We start from the raw sequence: 22,465 nt of genomic DNA, 5'->3' as shown, positions 1-22,465 counted from the left end.
AACCTTACTTTTACATAACGAATCCCTAATCCCACCTTCATAAGATTTAGGATTTCTACACAAACCTACACTTTTAAGCTTGCATATAATACTGGAGTCTAACTTATTTTATTTAAATCATATTGTCTCTATTTTATATACTTCGAAGGGTGGAATAAACACTTTATATACTTCATTTGATTTGTATAATAATATTGTCTCTTCATTAAGGCCAAATTATCTTAACCTAAATTTGATAAAATAGAAAAAAATAAATAATTTAAGTGCATATTGTGATTTTTACAAGAAAATCTAACATATTATTTTTAGATTCCCTGATACCATATTAACATCTATATGAAAATTTGAAGTTCTAAATTCAATTAATAACTAGCAATTTTTTTTAATGATTCAAAAAATGGTCAATGTGAGGTGACAATACAATCTTCAAAGAGTACTCCAGAATGCACAGAGTGCAAGCTTGAGAACCTTTCTGGGCAAGTGCTTAGGCTAGATGGCAAGACCTCTTGGGAAGGGTCTTAGTCTATACCTGATCTCCCAAGAGAAATGATTGAAAATGCTGAGTTTACGCACATAGCAGACGCTAAAGGGTCAGTTATTGGTTTAGTTGGAGGTCTAAGGTACATAATCGGACATAGCAATTGTAAGTGGATTATTGCGTGGAGCAAATCAGAAAATAACCTCAACAAGTTATTGTAATTAATATATATATATATATTTGCAGTCGTAAACATAGTCTTTCAACTTTGAAATAATTAATTAATGTACCAACTACACGTAGGTCTATACTGAGATCATTTCTGAGGGATCAGTAGTTGATTGGTACAAAATCAAAGAAAGTCATGTTGAAATTGATCGAACCAGCACTAAGCCAACAATGAAAGCAAAACTTGCCAAGGCTTAATTTGCTTGCTCATCAAACTCTGGTCCTAAGGCACTTCTACTATTGCAGTAAGTTTGATAGCCAGCACACTTTGGACTGCTACCAATAAGTTTAATTAATTATGTACTTTGGCTTAGTATGCGTCTGTTATATGTAGTTGGAGAGAGGCCTTCAAACTGATGCCATTGCCATGTCTATATATGGCTATTTGTAATATTTCATCATGATATGAAAAATAACAAGGCTTTTATTATCTGCTTTCATCATCTCCAGCTACCTTAAAAACTATTACTATTAGCTTACTTTAATCAATAATTCGAGATAGAAAAATAAATAAACAAATAATATGATGATCAAAATATCCAAAGCCATAGGCCATCAATAAATTCTACAATATTTTAAACATGGCACTTTGATAACCATTAGCCATGAGAATAGCTTGTTGTTGCTTGTGCTACATTCAAGTGTATATGTGATTTATTCAATTGATTGTTTAAATTATTTTTTTAGTTAATTTTCACACACAATATATCAACTCAAGCACTTTTAAAAAGTAGAAATATTCTAAAAACCTTTCAAATATTAATAGAAATTTGTGATTTAAAATTATTTTTCTTTTGTATCATTTTTGGTGCTATAAAAAAATTTGTCAAATTTATCTTTTAACAATATCTTTAACACACCCAAATGAGATTTTTTTTTGCACTCAGCCACAGTGAGTATTTTATTATGTATCCGAAACACATACATAATATGCAATTGGATTAGGAACTCATGAGCTAAATATGGTTTATTGTGGTTCGGCATATAGATTATTTTTCCTTATATATCCTTCATGTTTCTAATATTTAGCTATTGGTGTTTTAGGTGTGATCCATCATACTCTGCAGTTGTAATAACAAGAAAATAGAGAAGACTAGAGAAGGGAAGGCAGAGTTCCATGTTCTGTAAACATCACCCTTTATCTCATGATAAACAAACGAAAAATTTTCTGATTAATCAAGGTTATTAATTTGCATTCTGTTGTCCTTTCTTCCTCCAAAATTTAAATTTTAGACCTTTACTTTGGGTTTTAACCCCAAATTTTTTTACTTGGTAGTGCTTAATTGTAAAAAAAATATTTAAAACCTTATTATTCATGAAACCTTATTGTAAATTGAATTAAAAAATGAAGAAACCTTAGACATCCTTACCTTGAGTAGCTTACTGAAACTAACAAAGGGAGAAGCTTCAATATGTGGCTTACATTGAAGAAAGAGTACTTGGCTAAGACATTGGTTCTAAAAAGCACTGTTAACATGGATTCAAGAGAAGTGAAACAAGAGGATGAAGTATTAGGCTTCAGTAAATTAAATAAAATTGCCCATCTGCTCAACATGATATGTATTGAAAGTGAATTAAGCCTAAATTTTCAACTATGAAAGTGAATTAATTTAGTCAAGCAGATGCACTTTGAGTGTCAAGTTTGGTACTTACATATGACAGCAAAAATTTTAGCAGCCTTTTTCTATCCTATAATTTTTACACAATTGATAATTGTATACAATCTAGTTTTAATTAGGTTTCAAATTTCAATTATACTAGCATTATGATTGCGGTTTTGCTTTTTCATCTTTATTGTATGGCATAATATCTAAACACGCTCTTTGAATTATGTTTAGAAAAATTCAAATAAATTTTTATTATTTTATTGTATTCAATCAAGATTTTGTAATTTTATTTTTGATATAATAGATCCTTATGATTAATAGTTGACTAATTATTGTTAGTCAAAATGTCACTTGTCATTTTATATTATATGTTCTGATGTGACATGCTAACTTGTTATAGTAGACGATTATGTGATAAGCTGATACGACATGATTATATAATTAAGTTACATATTCACCATTCATGTCATCGTTATGTGGATATAAAAATTACAATTGATGTTTTTGACTATTTGCAGTTAGTCAACCTCCATCCAGTAAGTCACAATGCACAAAGAACTGAGGAAAAATCAAGCTGCCCAAATTAAATTGGCAAGCACAATCTATTATAATAGTCTTAATTAAATTAAAATTTAATTTTTTTCGCTCAAAGCTTGTTAAAATTTAATTTTTTTTTTTTGAAAATTAGTGAACTTTGTTAAAATGAAAGTACATATATGACATAATATTCAGCTTTGTCATGCTGTTAATTAAGACAATTCCCCAGTAAGCTTTCATGGTACCAAAGAAAAGAAACTTTCTTGTCTATCTTGTCTGGCTAATAAGCAGCCTGTCTAACTCCTGCCTGAAAAAAACATGCAATCCAACTGCTTGCACTGCATCTTCAAATGGTACCTTCACCTTGATATTCATCAACGGTTTGTTTCATTGCTTCCAACTGAGAGAGCACGTATTCAAGTTTCCTGCAACAGATTTCATTCGATATCCTTGAACTTTAATCACACTTCTCAAATGGGCGGTACTCACAAGCACTCTTGATTTCATCCCTCAGTGTCACTTGGATATCCTTGATCATCTTCATGAATTCACGGCAATGGTTGTTGATGAATTCTTTCCTGGGACCCGTTGGGTTTGCGAGTTCATCCATGACACCTCCCGCCAGGTCCAAAACCCTAACTATTCTCTTCTCCACATTTTGAAGTCGCTGCAACGAAGTGTTCTGAGCGGGAGAATCCATGGAACCTTGGCTTCTTCAGTTTTCAGCCGGTCCGCTTGTTAAAATTTAATTAATATCAAACTAATAACTTAAAAAAAGATTTTACAAAAGAATCAATCCATTAAGCATAATAAAGAGATAAATTAAACTATTGTGAATATTTACAATTAACTCATCAAATAAACCAAAAATTTAGAGCATAAACTTATGTTTAAAACAAGAAAAAACAAATCCGTTAGGCCCAAACGCAAAATCAATATAAAATTCATCCAACATCTTAACATTAACTGTTCACCCAAATTGCCCATCTGCTCAGTTCTTTGTTTATCATTTTATTTACTTCATTTGGATTTATATCATATATGTAGCATGGTCCAAATTCAGCTTGATTAATTAATTCTCAAATTTAATAAAGCTCAACATTACTTCTGAATCATTGTGGAGGGCTGGGGAGAATCTTAGAAAGAATTCATGTAACTTTATTTGAAAGCCAACTGTTTTAGGAAGTGGAAAGTAGCAGTCTAGCACTGCCATTTTGTTTGGTTTCCCATACACGTTAGTGTTAAACATAAATTCAGGTGGACTGAATTCTTAGATATGAGATAAGTTCAGCTTCAAAACCTGAATTATTGAAGAGAAATCAGGAATGGGACTACTTTTTAAGGCCAACTTGTATTTGGTATCAGAAACTAGCACTGCAATTTCTTTATCTTGTCCCACCACACAAAAAGGATGCTAGAATTGAAGTTTAATCTATAAAATATTCAATCAAGTTTGAAATTCAATGTTCGTTAGAATTGAGATCCAAGGTATAAATGCTTCCTCCCCATTGTACCTCCTGTATATATAAAAAAAATTGAAATAAACAATGCAAGATGTATATAATTTTAAAGCACACTTTTTTCCATAATCCTTTGTGGAAAATATATTTCTTTTAGTGCGCTCCTGTATTTTACAAGTTAGTTGGTCTGATATTGCAGAGAATTTTCCGGTAGTTTGCCATTTAAGATGTTCCCACCTCTTATTGCTTTTAAGTAATAGTTGAATGCTTGGTAGTGCTAGGGAGCAAGATTTTTTAATGTTGAATATTGGAGGTATGCAAGTTTGTGCTCTTTCTTTCAATCTTTTTTTTTTTGTTCATTTTAAATATTATATTAGTCTAGTCAGCATAATTGCACCTTCATAACAATAATTTGTGTGGACCAAGACTTTTCATTGATTAAAATATGGGGCCAAATTACCTTGAATAGAACATGATGTACTAAGATTACGAACCTTTTTTTCTTTTCTTTTTTTGGATGGTCTTGAATCTAATTTCCTCTTTTCACACACTGAAAAAGATTAAGTTCCAGTGTGAACTACATAGTATCTAATTGAAGATTGGATCAACTTTCCAAATTTTTGACATAGATAGTCTAATAGTCTAACAAGTAATTTTAATATTTAATATTTTTCTTATTTAGTATTTAGTATTTAGGGTTTTTCTTTTATTTTACTTGGACAACAAGTAAATATGGGTTTAAGAATTTACTTTCCTTGTACTCCAAGGAAGTCGCGGGTAGCATACATTCTTATTTTAATTTACTTTACTTGCACTCTCAATTTAGGTTAAGTAGGATTAGATTATTATAAATAGCGCCCTTAGGTTTAGTTATTAGACAACTTATCAATATTAAAGGCTTTGTCGAGTGCAAGTCTTTGTTTTGACGTTAACTCGCCATGTCAATTTTCCTCTTTTCTTTTTAGATTAGCTTGATTGACATTGACAGGTCTTCCTCTCTTAGTGGTCTCAATCTCATTTTTTCGTAGCTCATACTGCAAGTCGCCTGATTTACTATACCTTTTGGAATCAAAGCTGCCATTTTCGGCATAGGTTTGCAACAATCATATCATACCAATATTCATATTCAAATCGCTTTGTTAAAAAAAGATGGGGTGCTTACTCAGAGCCAATTGATTCCTCTCTTTTGTTTTGTTCATCCTAAATTTTCAATATGTCATCTTCCATCTTCCACACCTATAAACACTCAACCTAGCCTTCAATAATTTTAATTATTCAGAGATGTCATCTAAATTTTGTCAATTTGTAGGTCTAATGTATCTCAACCTTTCTAGTGCTTTTTTGCAGGACAATTGCAATCATCCCAAGTCTCCCACTTGTCAAAATTGGTTTCACTTGATGTCTCTTGGAATGCTTATAAACCACTTCACAAGCCTACTTTAGAAGGACTTGTTCAAAACCTAATAGAGGCGAGACAACTTTTTCTTGATGGAATCAGCATGTCTTCTATTAACCTAAATATCTTGAAGAACCTATCCTCATCTTTGAGTTTTCTTAGTCTAGTTGGTTGTAATTTGCAAGGAAAATTCACTAAAAACATTTACCATTGACCAAACCTCAAGTCCGTCCATTTAGGATTCAATAGAAACCTCAATCCCAATCTCCCAAAGTTGAACAAGACATTCATCTCAAACTTTTGGATCTATTAGCCATAATGTCCTCTACAGAATTGATTGACTTGATCAACAATTTATAGTTCTTGAAATACTTGTATCTATCAAGAAGTTCTTTCCCGAGAGGATTGCCCATCTTAACCATGAACTTATTATGTTTGGAGCTTTTGGATGCATCATTCGCAAATTTCACTAGAGGATTGCCTAACTCAATTAGGAATCTTGTTTCCTTGACACATTTGGATCTTCGACAATCCAACTTATCAGGATCAATTCCGATATCATTGGGAAACTGTCACGATCCAGAACTCCCATCGAGCCCGTGACAACCGTCGCGACGTCTCAATCGATATTCATCACTCGGAATGTCAACCGGAACCCCGCAAGGCTTTAATATCAACTTCTCATTTCCCCTGTGGGTAATTGTTTCCAAATACCACATTCTAAAAGATTTTAAACTGTTTCCAACTTAAACAAATAAAATAATAATTTTTGTCTCACAGGGGTATTTTGGTCATTTATCCCAAAAATCTCAAAATCATCTAAAAATATAGTATGTAAGTGAAAAACACATATTTCATAATCCAAAATAATTTTGGATGTCTAAAACATTCGTTTAAAATTAGATTATGACTGTCATAATAAAATAAAAATATTAAAGAAAATATTCAATTTTCACATAAAACGATATTTTAAGAACACTGCATAAATAATTTTTATAGCGTAAAAGCAAAATATATTCTTACATACCGCAATACAGATAACCAAAGTATAGAATTTAATTTACAGTGACACGTGGGCCCACGAATGACCAAAAGTATCAAAAGAAATGAACCTACAGTCTTTAGATGTGGCAAGTTCAACTGTAATCCTCACCGATATCAGTTATCTACAATCTATTCTGAGCCTGAAATGGGTGGAAATGAGGGTGGTGAGATTATAAAATCCCAGTGAGTAAACAAACATCACTCAAAATATCTAAAGTCGAGTAAAAGGAGACTATTAAAACATTTCATCAAACTGTAATTTATCATCTTTCAACTTATTTCAACAAAATGAAATCAATTTATTTAAAGCAAGTAATCAGTATGGCTTATGAATTTCTTAAAAAGCTTGGCTCATGCCAAAAATTATTATCATACTCAGTTATCTGGGATACCTTGGCCTAGGGCTATCCCAACTGAGTCCGCCAAGGCTATTAGAAAGTCATGTTTCTATTTTGAAAACATAGTCATTCCTTGGCGTTGGCCGAGTTTCCCTTCACGTGGTGGTTTGGCATGAAGTGAACTCTAAAAGTTATACCTCGGGAGTTACCCTACTCGCCTCTCCAACCGAGGTAAAAATATAACAGGATTCTGTGCCCCTTTAATAGGCTAGTCCACAGAACCCAGCCCACTGCAGCAGGTCAAACCCACCATACAATAAAATTTTGACAGCATGACAGGGCTAATATATTACTACCTAGCCTGCAAGGGTAAAATAAAGCAATTCATACAATTCATAAAAAACGCAGCCTAGCCAGTCATGCCAATACAATAACATAAGCCATTAATTCAATTTTAAATTTACAACATATCAGTGGTCTCCAATTACTCTATTTTCAAAATCGTTATTTCATTTCAAGACAATTTATAAAATATTCTCATTTAAACTCATTTTGTTTACAAAACATAAAAATTTACCATTTGAACTCATTTTCATAAAATTCACCAAAACCGAATAAAAACATATTTTAGATAATTAAAATGATGGTAAGGTTACTCACCGTGTTTAGAGTGGGGATTTTCGAAATACTCAAACTATTGGTCCTCGGGTGCAATTCCCTTGCCTTTATCGGAGGACTCACCACCTTGACACAGTACAAAATTGAGAAATTCACCACATTGGTACTAAATTGAAATTAAACTAATTTAGACTACTAATGCTTGATATGGAATGCAAAAATGTCTAAATTTTTGCCTAAATGCGGTGTTAGCCTATTTCGGTCTTTTACCCGATAAATCGATATACGCGTCCGTTTAAACTCCAAATTAATTTTTTTCAGTTTCTATACCTCAATTGCACCCAAATTGACTTAATGTCCCTCAGTGTGATGCAAATTATCAGTCTCAATAGCAAATTAGGAAAATACCCCTAGTGGGTAAAAATTTATATTTTTGCTCCGAAAATTTCCATTATTTTTCTAGGGTCATAATTCATCATTATTCATCATAATTCCTCAAATAAACATCAAGATCAGCAGCCAATATTCCCCTAGAAAATTCAGCATAATGGGTTTCAATGGGAGAAAATTATATCTCTAGCTTATTTTTGCTATATTTCAATATAACTTAACTAAAATCACTTAATTCAATTAAAATCAACCAAAAATCAAGCTCAAAACTCATCCATGGAGGTTTGGCCAGCATGGGTGTCCATACCCACTTTCTAATTTTGCATGGAAATGAGAAAAAAATGCATGGGTAGTGAAAATCACAAGGAAAATCAATGAAATTTACCTTTTCAATGCTTGATTTCTTGATTTCTCTTGATTTTTCCCAAATTTTCAGGTAGGGTTCTTATTTGTTTTTTTCCCCCTTTTCTCCCCTGGTTTGGACAGCTGAAGAAGATGAGAATTCTGGAATTTTTACCTTTTTAAAGGCTAAAATAATATAATATTATTTTATTTATTTTTTTAATGTTTTATTAATTCCTTAAATTCTAGCCATCCATTTGTTTCCAAATTTTCACCATACACTTGTCCCACATATCCATAGCTTAGATAAAATTCTCAGACTTATCCAAAGTCTTGGTGGAGTAATTTTTGAAATTTACACTTTTACCCCCATAAAAGTCAAAAATTACATTTTTGCCCCAAAAACTGAAAAATTGCCCATAGACATATTTTTCTTCCCTTATACTCATACCATTCTCCAATTTGTCAAATTTGATCTAAATTCTCTCAAAATCTCAAATTTTGTCTGTAGGTGGTAAAATTACGATTTTGCCCCTACACTCTAGAAATCACTGGAATTAAACTTTTTCACTACCAAACCCTCAAATTATACTCCAATAAGTCAAATGGGGCCAAAAAAAATTCTTTTCTAAAAATTCCCATTGTGTCCCTAGGTGGCAAATGACCATTTTGCCCATAGACAGTAAAAATTTTGGTTTGACTCCAAATTGATCCTCGAACTCCAAATCACCATATTAAACCATTCTGGGACTTTAATATTCTTAATTTCATTTTAAATTCTCTATTTGATCTAGTTCGAGGCTTAAATTAACTTAATTGTACCATTTGGTACATTGTCGTCTTTTAACGATTTTTCTTTCGGGGCTTTCCAAGTATGCAAGCATATTGTCAATCATATGAATGACATGGAAAGTATTTTATAAGGTCGGGCTTGACAGAAACATTGGGCAACTAAGTTATTTGGACTTGTCAGACAACTATTTTAGTGGACAAATTCCAATATCAGTCACAAACTTAAGACAACTTGAATTCTTAAGCCTTTCTGATAATCAACTAAATGGTTCCATTCCTGATGAGGTAACAATTTTTCCTAATCTAATTTCTATAGATTTTTCTTATAATTTACTCAATGGAACACTTCCATCGTGGTTGTATATGGCTTCCTCGTTAAAGTACATTTCTCTCTCTATTAACAAGCTCAATAGTGATATGAAGGAATTCCAATACAAATCACTAGAAAAAATATCTTTTAGAAATAATAGACTCAAAGGTCCTCTTCCATCTTCAATATCTCAAGTGGTGAACCTTACTTATGTCTCCTTATCATCAAATAATCTTGGTGGCATTGTAAAGTTTAACATTTTCTCAAAACTCAAAAATCTATGATACCTTGATATTTCATATAACAGTCTATCCTTAAACACTAATGGTACTAGTGCTGATTATACATTGCCTAATCTTCAGTTTTTGTATTTGTCTTCTTGCAATGTTGGTGAACTTTCCCAATATTTAAGAGGTTTAAAAAGCTTGCATTCTTTAGACCTTTCCAACAATAGAATTAATGGCAAGATTCCCAAATGGATGGAAGATGTGGCGAAGGGCTTTTTGAGTTACTTAAATCTATCTCACAACTCTTTGATAGCTTTTGTGCAACTTCCATAGAAGGAAATTAAAGTTCTTGACCTAAGCTCCAATTTGATTTACGGAGATCTTCCAATTCCACCTTCAACAACAAATGTCTTTTTGATCTCAAATAATAGTTTGAGTGGAGAGATCTCTTCTCTGATATGCAATGTAAATTCTCTTGAATTTCTTAAGTTGTCTCACAACAACTTAAGTGGAATTATTCCAGGATGTTTTGAAAATTTGAGCAAAAGCCTTTCGATGTTGAAACTTCAAAAGAACAAGGTTCATGGAATCAGTCCCTTGACTTTTACAAAGGAAGGTCAATTGAAGAATCTCAACTTAAATGGCAATCATTTAAAAGGGCCTCTAACAAGATCCATAATTAATTGTAGAGGTTTGGAAGTGGTATATCTTAGTAACAACAAGATCAATGATACATTTCCTCATTGGTTGGGAAGTTTTCCACAGCTAAAAGTTCTTGTATTGCACTCGAATCAATTCCATGGTTCCATTCATGGCACTAGCTTCAATCAATCTTTCTCCAAAATCCAAATTTTTTACCTCTCAAATAATTATTTTACTGGTCCACTACTAGTTGGATATATAAAAAATTTAAGGTTATGATAAATACCACAAAAGATAAAAGTGTAATGTTATACCTTATGGTGCATGGAGATGGTGGCTTCTATAGCTATTCTATTGGAATTGCAATAAAAGGATTGGAGATTGAATTGGTGAAAATTTTCATTTTGTTAACTAGCATTGACCTCTCAGATAATAAGTTTGAAGGCAAGATTCCAAAGTTTATTGGAGAGCTTAACTCACTCAAAGGGCTTAACCCTGCTCATAATACCCTTAGTGGTTATATCCCCACAGCGTTGGGGAATTTGATTGGTCTTGAAACCTTTAGAGCCCATACAAGTATGTTAATTTTGGCTTTTTTAAAAGCTTTAGAGCCCAAAGTTCACTTAAAGCTAAATTATTAGCTTGGAAAAGAAGCCTATTATTATGTCATGAGCAAAATATTTCCAAGCTCTAATTAAAGATGGACACCAAGGTAGTTGTCAATATGATACTAGAGAGAGACAATGGTTCTTCCTACACAAGGTATATTCTAGCTAGTATCCGAAAAAGCCTATAGTATTTTGATTCCAAAATCACTCATATTCATAAAGAAGGGAATCGCGTAGTAGACTTTCTTTCAAATCAAGGTCACACACATGAAAGACTTCAAATAATTCATAGTGAAGATGGTACCTTGAGAAGTATGTTAAAATTAGACACATTAAATCTACCTTATGTTAGAGTTAATTAATTGTGAAGGAGTAGTACTCGTCATTTATTTTTTATTGTACTTAGACTCATGTAAAAAGGTGTTGTTGCTTAACCTTTGCATTCATGGTAAATATGCAAGGAAAGTCATACCTTTATTAGGTTTTCTTTCTTTGATCTTTCATGTAAATCTAGAGGTATGGTTTACGTCTCCATCTTTTTTGTACCATTTTTATTTTATTAATAAAATTTTAATAGGGTAGCTAGGCCTTGGGAGAACTTTTAGCATAAAAAATACATGAAAATGTGTTCCATGATTTATATTACATTATTCATTTCTGTCAGTTGTTTCTAGTATTAGCTTGAGTTGAGTGGGTCCTTCCCCTTAGACCTTTGTGTCAATCATGATCTTGAAATTGGGATGTGACAGTCTTATTCTAAGGGTCTCCACAAACTTCATAACTTGCTCTTGTGCATCCTCTATCTTTCCATTAAATTGCTTGAACTTTGGGCTAGTATAGTCCTTAGGATCACTTTATTGGTGACACTTGCTAGATAAAGCAACTTAAGATCACATTTAGAATAGTTCAAGACCTTTATTTTTTTGATCTAAAAGCCTTTGAATTCTTTTCTTTTGTTACAAAGCGTTGAGTAGTGGCTAGCAAGATTACTGTACTTAAGATAGTTGCTAGTGTAATTGTTGCAAAAGACTGATCATATTGGGATTTCGAACACCAACCACATCAAAAATATTTTTTCTATTTCCTCTATTCCCATTTGTGATTACTACTAGGGGAATGGCTCATGTCAGGCATATTCTCATTAAATTGTGTGGGTTGAGCTTAAGAAATGGTGGTTGTAAAAGATACAAGTAGGGATTTGGTCTCTATCATCCATATATGGTTATATTCTTTTACATTTTATCTTAAGAAGTTTGGATCATTTTCATTAGATCTTGTATGTAAATGGGAACGGGTGCATCTTGGTTCCTAGTGAAATTGTCCACTTTTTTGGTAATGTAAAGTTTTTCTAACGAGATCTTACTTAATGTAAACACTTCTCCCCAATGGAGTCCCCAAAATGTAAAAGGGTTCTTGTTATAGGAATAGAGGAAGTGTTACAAAATAAGTAAAAAGATGTGCTACAAGTAATGGTAAGGAAGATTGGAGCAGTCTATGAAATATTGAGTGTTGTGATAGATGGAAGAAAATAGTTAAGCTGCAAAGTAAAGTTAAGAATAAGGTGAAGAAAGATTAAGTAGAAGAGAAGTTGAGAGAGAATATTTAAGAGAGAGAGCTAAGAGTGAAAATATGTCTACAGAAAGGATGAATTGTCAAAACTTTATATATAAAGCCATAAGAAATAGTTACTCAAGAATAGTCTTTAATGTACATAATGAGTAACATTATTGAGAAGAAGTTTAATGCACATAAAGTGTAACACCCCGTACTTTGATAAGTTGGCTAATAAGACTCATCCGATACCAATTGAGGTTAATTAGAGTGTTTAAAAGTGATAAAAGGGTGAAAGGCATCGTTTGGAATAAAATATTTTGCGCGCGAGAAAATAATAATTAAATAATAATATTTTAATTGAGAATGAATTAGCGAGATAAAAAGTGATTTGAGGGTGAATAGGGGCATAATAAGACATTTTGGGTACCAAGGAGACAAGTACAAAATTTTAAAATAAAATAATATTTTATTAATAAAATAATATTAAAATATTAATATTTTATTCGATGTCGAAATTGATTATGAAGGAGGATTGTATGGTCAATCTAAGTGGAAAAGAAGAAGAACGAAGGAATTTTGGATCAAAATGATGTTAGTGGAGCCTACGTGTCTTTATTAAATAAAGTTAGCGTGGGGTAAGTATATATTAAATATTATGGTGATACCGTATTGAAGTGCAAATTTTATATTTTATTTGTACACGTGTAAAGGAAGGTAATAGAAGGAAATTGGAGTTTAAGAAATGTTAAAAGGACCCAATTGTAAAAGATGGAAGTTGAAGGGGTAACATGGTAAATAAGGAAATGTTTGAGGACTCATTTGTAATTTTGATATTTGAAGTTAAAAAGGAAACTTTCCTAATCAAGGAAGGCTAGTTTATGAGTAATATTAGATGTACATGTGGGTTGGATGGGACAATGAATGAATAAATAAACCATAAAGTAAAAACAATATAAAGAATAAAAATTTGAGTAGTGGGCGGAAGGTGAGAATGCCTTTTGCCATGTGATTTTAACACATAAAAGGAGTGGAGAAGAAAAGTCAAAAATATGAAGTCATGGACAAGCCTTCCATGACAAAGAAAATGAAGAGAAAAGAAAAACAAATAAGGAAGGAAGAAAAAGCTAGTATTGACTTGCAATTTTAGCCACATGTGAGAAATGAGGAAAATACCAACAATAACTACTCTTTGACAAGCCGACCATAGGTGAGAAAAAAAGAAGAAAAATTTAGGTGGTGGGCATTTCGGAGAAACACCAAATGAAGACAAAAACATCTTCATTGATATGACCGAATCTTTGAGAAAAAAAAGAAGATAAGATCGGCTAGGAAGCCAAGGAAGAAAGGAAAGGAAAGGAAAGAAAGAAAGAGAGAAAGAAGAAAAGATAAAGTAGAGAGAAAAGACAAGAAAGACAATGAAAAAGACATGGATCTTGGCAAACCGCCCATGTGAGAGAGAAAAATAAAATAAAATAAAAAAATATAGTTTGGAAACTTAGATAAAAAACCCTGCTATTTTGAGAGTAAAAGAGAGAAAAGTTTTTTAAGAACCAGAAAATAAGTCTTTTATATTGTTTTGCATCAAAATTTGTGGTTTATGTTTTTGTATGATATGCATATTTAAATGCATTTGTCCAATGGTTATTTTAAATTTGAAATTAGTCTGACTAGTTCAAGTCAAGCTTTATAATGAATTGCTTTACGTTTATCAATTTTTTCAATTAAATTCAATTTTAAAAAGAAACAAAATAAAAACAAGACACATAGCAATAATGAAAGGCCACTTTCATTTGTTTTGAGAACTGAACAATCCTAGGTTTTTAAAGAGTATTTGGAGAAGAGGGGTCCTTTCATTAAGATAACGATTAACGTCTGATGGTGACAACTTGGAAAAGGGTTGGGTGGAAAGTACAAAGAATATGAAAAGAAAAAATATCTCAAGTCACTTCTTATATGGTATTTAGTTATATGTATATAACTTCTACACAACTTCTATTTAGTTGAAAATAAAAAAACGAAAATTTTGTACCTACCAGTTTTTTGTCTATTGTAACGTTTAATGCAGAACACTCTAAAAAGATCTGAACCCAATTCTTTAAGGTGTAAGTCAAATGACTTGCCACTAGTACAAAACAATTTATTTGATTTTATTAAAGATGGTAAATTTATATGTTTTCAATTTTAAACATATAATAATAAAAAAAATTAAAAACTGAAGGATAGTGACCGCCACTTCCTCCCTCCGCCCCCGGTACTAATGATCCTTAATAGTTATTAAGTTTATTAATTCTAGTTTAAATTAATTATAGTTGTTAAGTTTCTGTTGTATGTACACACATCTTTACTTTCGCTTTTCCAAAACACAAAACAAGAAATAAAAGCAACCGAAGTCATCGGATTTAAAAATATATTGGCGTGCCATGAAGGAAACACATTGCAATAAAGAAGATCCCTTTCATTTGCTTGGAGAATTGAACAATCTTAATTTTTTAAGAGGATTTGGGGAAGAGGGGCCCTTTCATTAAGATAACAATTAATGTATGCTAGTGACTACTTGGAAAAGGCATTGGAGAATGCCTTGAGTCACTTCTTATATGGTATATATATGCATCTCTCTTGTTCACAACTTCCATTCACGTGAAAATAAAAAGTAATGAAAATTTTGTAGCTAACAGCTTTTTGTCATCTTATGGTGTTACCGCAACATTCAAGGCCAAACCAATTGTTTTAGAAATTTGTTAACCAAAAGACATAAAACAATATCAAAGTCACTTTAGAAATTTTGTATCTACCAGCTTCTTGTCATCTTGTGGTGTCTACTGATAATGAAAAATAATGAGAATTGTTTTTGTACATTTATATACGCGCTTTTGGGTCTTATGGCTGCTTCTTGCTGCAAAACTAGTATATAAGCATTGTGTCCATGCAAGTTTTGAAGCAGAAGCACAAGCAAAGCAATAGCCAAGATTGTAGAAACTTGATAACCAAAACTATCATGGCTGTCGTTCCTGCCGTAGCACTAGCAGTACAACATACCCCGGGTGTTTCAGTATCAGGGTGCCAGCTTCATGGAAATTTGGTAAGCAGAACACACGAAACTAGAGCCCTAGTATCTACACCTTTCCAATTTCATAGAAATTGGCGTCCTCTTATCTACACCAAAAGACACAAAACCATCGGCGGTGGTGTTCCAAAATTATCACAATCATCGGCGAAGAATCCAGATTACACGGTTGTCAATTTTGCCAACTGTTCTGGCCAAACTCTAGTGCTAGATGAGCACGTCATTTGGAAAGGGGCTTCTGTTCTTCCAACACCAATTCATAAGCCGTATCAATTTAGCCACATAGCAGAAAAATTATCGCATCACAGGTTAATGGGTTCAGTTGTAGGTCTTAAGTTCCACATCAAAGACAACAACTGTGCGTTGATTGTTGCCTGGAGCCACACAACTGTCCCCAACAAGGTATTGTATGCGTAACATAGTCATACAATAAATTAAGCCAACTCACACTATTTACAAGTTTGAAATAATTAATTAATCTGTCAACTGCGTGCAGGTGTATGCTGAGATCCTTCCAGCCGGCATTGTTAAGGATTGGAGTCAAATCAAAAAAAGTCTTGCCCACTCGAAAAGCCAATTCGACACTTACAACAACAAATCCAAAAGCCAACATGGATACAGGTGTATTCTTGAGATTCATCCAACCAGCGGTACGCCAACAGTGAAGGCAACATTTACGAAGGCACTATAAGAACGGCAGCCAACAGAAGAATCGTGAGGCTGTCAAAAATAAATAATATGCGTGCTGGGAGGGTGCAGTACTAGTACTATCTACTACTACAATAAATAAATTTGACAGCCAGCATACAACCACTACTGCATGCTCTCAGTTTCTTAAGTATTTATGTAAGTGCTTCGTGTGTGTTTGTTATATGTCAAATATCCACCTCTGAATTAATTGAAAAGCCCTTCATGCCATGTCTATATATGGCTATATGTAATTTTCCATCATAATATGGAAAACAAAAAATAAAAGGTTTTTATATTATTTGACCCCCTAATGTTTATTGGTTAAATTATAAAATTAGTCCTTATACTTAATCAAAGCGGTGGATTTAGTTTTTGTACAATAATTTGTAAAAATTAAATCTCTATACTTTTTAAAATTAACAATATTAGTCCAATTGTTAACAATATTAAATTTTTTTTATTGTTTATGTTGATGTGATTTTTTTTAGTAATGTTACATTTTTTATCAATTTCACAATTTTTTTTCATTGTTTTAAATTATGAAGCACAGAAATTTAAGTTTTCTCTATCTCACAACATTTTTTTCTTAAATTTCAAAAGTCTATTTGTATTTTTAATCATATTTAAAAATTGTCATTGAATAATTTTAAATTATCATTTCTAATCGTATTTAAAACCATTAACTCACATTGAATAATTTCATGTCTACAGTTATAAATTGCATATCAATGCTTAATCACGTCATATCAACATTATTATTGTATCGTTTGTAAAAATGTCACTTCATCATTGGTATGTCATTAAATTCAATGTCACATCAATAAAAAAAATCATGTACATGTAAATTTCCCTAGATGTCACCTATTCACCAATTGAACTTTAAATTCTTCTATCACTCTTCCTTTACATGTGCACAAGTAAACTATCACATTTGTATTTCTTTAAAGTATCACAATAGTACTTAAATATATATACACACCCTTTTTATACTTTATTTAATAAAAGCACGTGGACCCACTAACTCTCCATTTCCTCAAATTTTTTCTTACACTCTCCCACTCTTACCGAATCCAACTCGTTGAAATCAGCTTTTGATATTAGACCATCTTATTCACTTGTCATCAATAAACTAATCTTATTTTATTAAAAAAATATTTTTTAATTCAACATCATCTTCTCCACTTCCACATAACTTTTCTCATCAATAGTAGCCACAATTCATCTTTAAATTTCAGTAATATCATAGTTTAACTAACATCCCATCCCAACTTGCCTCGTTATAAAAATTCATTGCTGAATTTAAGTTGGGTACTGTGGGGATCATATATACCTCCTATGCTAATGTCACCACCCAAATTATATGTTTCTAAGCCAACAACCGACCACGGGGCATTTCATATTTATTTAATCTTTTTACTCCCAATTATCAGAAATCAGTAAATAAGATTAAGGGTCTACTTGTACCCAATCCTAGACAACATGTGTTCTACTAAATTGACACTACTTAGCCCAAATTTGTGTTTTAGAATTTGGCATAAAGCCAATGCTTTTTAATCATTTCAAATCCTCAAACTAGGTAAAACTCAAGGTTTGCACCAAATCAGATGATGTGCCAAGCTTTGGCATAAGAGCTAAACTGATAATCAAGTAAGCAATAGCTTGGGAAACTAAAACTGAATAATTGTGGTAGGACGTTTCCGATCTACCATAATCACGTGTGGTGTTGTAGCCTCCGACAAAGTAAATATAATCTATAATAAGCAGTGACAGGAACTCCCCCATCTACCATAAGCTCTCGATGGGTAGTCGCAACCACTGTAAACTTTTGATAGGTGCTTACCTATTTACCGAAAATCTCACATGAGCAATAGGAAACACCCATCTATTGTAATTTCTCAAAAGCTATAGGATATCCCCATCTACCGTAATTTCATACATGTGGTAGGTAACACCTATCTATCATAAATCTCAAAAGCAGTAGGAAATCCCCCTCTGCCGTAATTTTATACAAGGGGTAGGAAATACCCATCTATTATAAATTCTCAGAAACGGTGGGAAATCCCCTTCTATCATAATTTCATACAAGCGGTAAGAAATAGCCATCTATTAGAAGTGGTAGGAAATCCCCATTTATCATAATTTCTTAAAAGTGGTAAGAAATATCCATTTATCGTAAATGCTTAGAAGCAGTAGGAAATCCCCATCTACTGTAATTTTTCAAAAATGGTAGGAAACCCCTCTTTATCATAATTTCATACAAGCGGTAAGTAATACCTATCTACCAAAAATTTTCAAAAGCAATTGAAAATCCCCCTCTACCATTATTTCTCAAAAGTGGTAGGAAGTCTTCTCTACCATAATTTCATACAAGTAGTAGGAAATGTCCATCTATTGTAAATTCTCAAAAACAGTAGGAAATTCCCCTCTACTAGAATTTCATATAAGCGGTAAGAAATACCTATCTACCGTAAATTGTCAAAAGTTGTAGGAAATCCCCCTCTACCATAATTTCTTTTAGCACTGTCAAGCTTAGCCTTTAGGCGCACATCATAACAATTCATTTTCAGTAGCTTACTTGCTATTAGCAACCACATAATTCCATTGTCTACCATTTACCAAATTGAAATTTTTACATATCATTCTATGTGAATTCTAGTACTTTACCCTTAGATTCCAATAAGTTACCATTTAAAGGTTAATCATACTGATCACTAAATGTTCCCGTAATACAATAGGAGGTGTTTATTAACAAGCTTTGTACCATTATTAATCCTCTATATCCACCTATCATACCAATAGAGCAATTATCCTCCTTTAATAGTTGTAACACTAACGCTTGCAATTTGCATAACAAAAGATAAGGGTTCCACCAATACACTCCTCCATGTCAACACAAGCAGGTAGCATTAGCTACATGCATGACAAGCAGCGTTAGCTAACATGCCCCTCAATACAATTAAAATCATCAATTATAGAACTATTGATGTGACATGTAGCATTAGCTAACATGCCCTTCAATACAAATAAAATCATCAATTGTAAAACATCATTTCATCATATTCAAACCACATGACAGGTAGCATTGCTATTGTGCCCCTCAGTATATATACATATATATAAAATAATCATTTGAGATCAATACTACTATCACATCTGACGATTTGCACATTTTAAGGGCTTATTCCTAATGCAAACACTTATTTAAAAATATATATACTTTGACATGTGCCTATCGATATTTATTAGAACATAAAACAAGACATTTTCAAGGCACACTTAAGTCCAAAACATAATTTTCATGCTTCTTCATGATAAACATTTTTCAATGCAAATCCACTCATTAGCATCTCAAATCATACACATCAATTTCCATTAAACTACACAAGTGTCATTATGCTACTACTAACCAAGCCTTTCTGATAATCAACTAGAGGGTTCCATTCTTGACGAGATAACTGTTTTTCCTAACCTAATCTCTCTGATTTTTCTTATGATTTACTCAATCGAACATTTCCATCATGGTTGTATACAGCTTCTTCGTTAAAGTGCATGTCTCTCTCTAATAATGAGCTCAGTAGTGATATCAAGGAATTCCAATACAAACCACCAGAAAATATATTTTTTAGGAATAATAGACTCAAAGGTCCTCTTCCATCTTTAATATCCCAACTTGTGAACCTTACTTGTGTCTCCTTATCATCAAATAATCTTAGTGGTATTGTAGAGTTTGACATGTTTTCAATACTAAAAAATCTCCAATACCTTGATCTTTCATATAACTATCTATCCTTAAACACTAATGGTACTGATGCTGATTATACATTACCTAATCTTCAATCTTTGTATTTGTCTTCTTGCAATGTCAGTGAATTTTCCCAATTTTTAGGAGTTTGCATTCTTTAGACATTTCCAACAATAGAATTTATGGCAAGATTTTTAAGTCGATAGGAGATGTGGCAAAGGACTCTTTGAGTTACATAAATCTATCTCACAACTCTTTGATAGATTTTGTGCAAATTCCTTGGAATGAAATCTACAATTTGATTTATGAACATCTTCCAATTCCACCTTCAACAATGAATGTCTTTTTGATCTCAAATAATAGTTTGAGTGGAGAAATCTCGTCTCTGATATGCAATATGATTTCTCTTGAATTTCTTAACTTGTCTCACAACAGCTTGAGTAGAATTATTCCATGATGTTTTGAAATTTGAGCAAAAACCTTTCAATGTTGAAACTTCAAATGAACAAGTTTCATGGAATCATTCCCCCAACTTTTACAAAAGGATCACAATTGAAGAATCTCAACTTAAATGGCAATCAATTAGAAGGGCCTTTAACAAGATTCATCATTAATTGTAGAGGTTTGGAAGTACTAGATCTTGGTAACAACAATATCAATGATACATTTCCTCATTGGTTGGGAAGTCTTCCATAGCTAAAAGTTCTTGTGTTGTAGTCGAATCAATTCAATGGTTCAATTCATGGCACTAGGTTCAATCAATCTTTTTCTAAAATCCAAATTTTTGACCTCTTAAATAATTATTTTACTAGTTCACTACCAGTTGGATCTATAAAAAATTTCAAGGTGATGATAAATATCACAAAAGATAAAAGTGTAATGTCATACCTTGGGGTGCATGGAGATGGTCACTTCTTTAGCTATTCTATTGGGATTGCAATAAAATGACTAGAGATTGACTTGGTCAAAATTTTTATCTTGTTAACTAGCATTAACATTTCAAATAATGATTTTGAAGGTGAGATTCCAATAGTTATTGGAGATCTTAACTCACTCAAAAGGCTTAACCTTTCTCATGATAACCTTGGTGGTTATATTGGTCTTGAGTGGTTAGACTTCTCTTCGAACAAGTTGATTAGGAAGATTCTGGAGCAATTACTAGATCTGCCATCTCTTTCTTTCTTAAACCTTTCGAAGAATGAACTAGTTGGATGCATACCTCAAGGCAAACAATTCAACACATTTGAAAACAATTCCTATGAAGAAAATGATGGATTACGTGGTTTTCCATTCATAGGATATTGCAACAACAATGAGCCAACTCAACAACTACCACTTACAAACTTGCCATAAGAAGATGATGGCTCAAAATCAAACATTAGTTTTGGTTGGAAAGTAGTGTTGATAGGTTATGGATGTGGATCAATGTTTACGTTGACTATGGGATATGTTGTTTTTCAAGCTGGTAAGCCAAAATGGTTTATTATTTTGGTTGAAGGCCAACATCATAATAGGTGTAAAAAGTCAAAGATTAGCAATTGTAGTGGTAGAAAAAGAAAAATCTAGTCAGTTTAAAAGATGGTCAAGGATTTGTGTTGCTTTTGTATGGTTTCTTATAGCATAAGCTATGAAGTGTGTTTTGCCATGGTGAAGGAATGACTTTGTCTTTATTATTGCATCAACATTGATTATCTTTTACTGTATTTAGCAATGTATTAAAGGATCTTTTATGAATGTTGACATTTTGTATGGTTTCAGCTATTTATGTCTTAATCTATGGCTTTATCTTCTACTACTCTCCCAAACAAAAAAAAATCTTTCTTCTTTGACAATCTCTTTAAGGTATTATAGAAAATAACCTGTTGTTCAAGAGTTACTTTACAAACTAACAAGTATCATAAAACTACATAAGTTATGACAACTAAATAATAGCAAGAGAAAATTAGGTTAGAATTAACGTAAAAAAATAAGAGAGAGACTTGAGAGTTTTTTTGTAACTAGGCATGGAGGAGCAAGAGCAACTATGGGTAACAAGCAGATAGGGTTTCAAGGCACAAGGATTCGTGGTCAATCTAAGTTGGCACAATGGAGGAAATCACTTTACATGGTTTTTGTGGATAATCTGGTTAAAGGTATGTCTTGAGATAGTATTAAATCAATGTTTGATCAATTTGGTGTGGTTGTAGATGTTTTCATTTAGCATGCTAGTCGTGAAAGTAATCTCACTTATGCTTTTGTGAGATATTGTTTCCTAAGGGAGCAAAATTTAGTAATTCACCTTAGTGATGTAATGGTGATATTTGGTAGGAGGATTGTGGTGAAAAGCCTTTGAGGCTAGTTGGCCTAGGTTAACTACCCATGGCAAGGCTTTAAACTCTTTTAAGCCTTCATTCAAATA

General features: G+C 32.4%; 1 long non-coding RNA gene and 2 pseudogenes across 1 annotated transcript; 2 read left to right on the top strand and 1 right to left on the bottom strand.

Moving 5' to 3' along the window:
• Positions 1-3,007: 3,007 nt before the first annotated feature.
• LOC148760453 (mediator of RNA polymerase II transcription subunit 11 pseudogene) lies at positions 3,008-3,577 on the bottom strand (annotated as a pseudogene).
• Positions 3,578-5,543: 1,966 nt separating this feature from the next.
• LOC148760452 (receptor-like protein 6) lies at positions 5,544-11,050 on the top strand (annotated as a pseudogene).
• Positions 11,051-15,472: 4,422 nt separating this feature from the next.
• Positions 15,473-16,636, top strand: LOC108663713 (uncharacterized). The gene is made up of 2 exons (XR_016023117.1): positions 15,473-16,037; positions 16,132-16,636. It is a non-coding gene; the product is annotated as an uncharacterized LOC108663713 (long non-coding RNA).
• The last annotated feature ends 5,829 nt before the right edge of the window (positions 16,637-22,465 follow it).

Source organism: Theobroma cacao, chromosome 10 (assembly GCF_053813885.1).
Source record: "Theobroma cacao isolate CCN51 chromosome 10, ASM5381388v1, whole genome shotgun sequence".
Taxonomy (NCBI): Eukaryota; Viridiplantae; Streptophyta; class Magnoliopsida; order Malvales; family Malvaceae; genus Theobroma; species Theobroma cacao.
Note: the sequence above shows the minus strand (reverse complement) of the source record. Positions and strands in the feature narration are given on the sequence as shown.